This window comes from Pteropus alecto, unplaced genomic scaffold (genome assembly GCF_000325575.1).
Source record: "Pteropus alecto unplaced genomic scaffold, ASM32557v1 scaffold270, whole genome shotgun sequence".
NCBI classification, from domain to species: Eukaryota; Metazoa; Chordata; class Mammalia; order Chiroptera; family Pteropodidae; genus Pteropus; species Pteropus alecto.
The window spans coordinates 6,974,253-6,976,827 of NW_006430735.1; positions in this window are offsets into that span (position 1 = coordinate 6,974,253).

Genomic DNA, 2,575 nt, shown 5'->3' on the forward strand with positions numbered 1-2,575 from the left:
ATCCACAGTGTTTTTATGTCGCATCTCTGATTGGCTCTTTCCAGTGCATTTTGACCCAGTTTGACAATAACTTGCTCTATAATGTCTAAGAGCCTACTATGCAGGATTGATTGTCTCTACCTTGGTCCTTCCTAACATTTTGTTTATATTTATCTCTCTTTTATTTTATTAATATTATTATTTGATTTTATTATTTATACTCATTTCTCCTATTGTGGTATGTTATATAGTTAATCAGTAGTCCTCAAACTTCAGTGTGCAAAAGAATTTAAAAGCAGCAGCAACAAAAATAATCTATTGAACATCTATTATGTACAAACTTACAATTGGAAAAATAGTAGACTACCAAATAGATGGAGTCCCAGCATATATTTTCTTATTGAGTCCTCTCTTCCAGGTAGAGACTGGGAATCTGCATGTATTAATTAAGTACAACTCCAGGTAATTCTGATTCAAGTGGTTGGAGACACACTCTTTGAGTAACGATGTAGTAGACTTTTAGCTTATTCAGTGGTACCCAACCTTTTTGGCACCAGGCACCGGTGTTCCTATGAGAATCTAATGCTTGATGATCTGAGGTGGAACTGAGGCCGTGATGCTAGCACTGGGGAGCAGCTGCAAATAAAGATGAAGCTTCGCTCGCTCACCCACTGCTCACCTCCTGCTGTGCGGCCCAGTTCCTAACAGGTTGGGGACCCCTGGCTTATATGAATGTCATGAAATTCATTTATAATACTGTTATAGTATAAATTTGAATCCAAGTGCTTTGAGCCTGGTGTGTGAGAACCAGTCATTTAGTGAGTGAAGCTAATTAACCATCTAGGACACTCACCTTAATGATAGTTTGTGGTTCTCTTCTAGTCTTTGAATAAATGGTGTAGCAGTTCCTAAACAAGTATACTGGGGAACTTGATTTTGCAATACATGGAAAAAAGTGCTAAGTGCTATGATTGCAGAATAAAGAAAGTACTATTGGGCAACAGAAGAGGAGAAATTAATTTTGACTGGGATAATTAATTTATAGCTAGCAGTTGAATGAAATGCCAAAAGCAAACAAACACACACAGGTGTTGTTTTTCTGACAGCATTTGCTATTCATTTGTGTGTTGCTTGCTATGAGCAGGATCATGAGTGTAACAGGAGATCTGTGAATGCCAATTTTTAAGACAAGGAACTGCCAAGGAAGGCTGTGATATGGTCAAAGAATTTCATTTTTCATTTCAGAAATCTCATTACAATTATACCTTAATAGATAATATTGAGATATATTCAATTCCAAAGCCAAGAAAATCATAACATGGGGAAAGCCTTTGCAGATGTTATACAATAATTTACCTTTGTAGAATTTTCACATTTCTCATTGGAAGTGTGAAATTATGCAATTTTTATAGGATTGATCAATTCCAGAATCATCTATTTGTCCAAATCATCTATTTGTCAAATTGACTTTTGACAATTCTTTCTCTCTTTGTAGCAGTGTTTGTTGATCAGCTGAGGATTTAGTCAGAGGAGCTGAGAAAGGACCCTGGGATTTAGCAAGAAACACCATATTTACATTAGACATTTATGTATTCATTAACCAATTCTAGAACTATTTGTTGAGTACTTACTATATGCCAAGCATAATGTTAAGCAGGAGGAGTCAATATTCCACAAAATAGGTTCACTCTGACCTCACTCTGATATAGATACAGTCTAGTGGGAGTTATGGAAAAAGTAAACAAGTAATACAATGAACATTGAAGTGCAGCATAGAGTGCTTTGGGACATATAAGAGATATCTATTTACATCTGAAGTGATTGATAGAAGTAGCTTAAGCCTTTGTTTCATATCCTAAGAAGTAGGAGTAATGAGTTCTTTGGGAGAGCCCATAAACTGACTTATGGGACAAAGAAGAAGTGCAAAGTCAGTAAACAGGCCTAGCCAAAAAGGCAATTAGGGACAGCAATTTAAGGACTGGCCTCTGGGTGATCATTCCTGGGAATGATTCCTTAGTCTGGTGTCCTTATAGGCTGGCTATGGGTTTGCAGAATGGTATGGTATCTTAAGGGTGCTGCCCAGGGACTCATTCTCACAGAGGAGAAATGGCCGAGGCCTGGACCAAGGACTCCAGGTAGACTGAACAAGTCTATGCCTAGTGTCCTAGAAGCTTATAGTTCACTCTTTGAGCCTCGTATTGGTGGATTCAGCTTCATACAACAGAAACCACTTTAATGAATTTAAGCAGAAATACTACTTATATATGAAGTAGCTACAAAATTATTTGAGGGCTAGAAGAGCTGGCTCTATGATGAGCTTCCAAGAACACTCTCAGCCCCCAAAGTCATACAAACCTCAGCTATGAGACCCACTTGCAGGCCCAGTCTGAGCCGGATCCCGAGCCAATCGTGGCAGAGGCAAGTGAAAGAACTCCAGCCTTATCATTCAAGAGGATTCAAAATGAAAACTGACCTGGTATGTGGGTCACCCTGGATTCATTCCTTTACTCACTCATTTAACCATACCTCCTGATGTGCAGCAGGCACGTAGTGACATAATGACAAGCAGTCTGAAAGATGAGTCAGACTCCCTTAG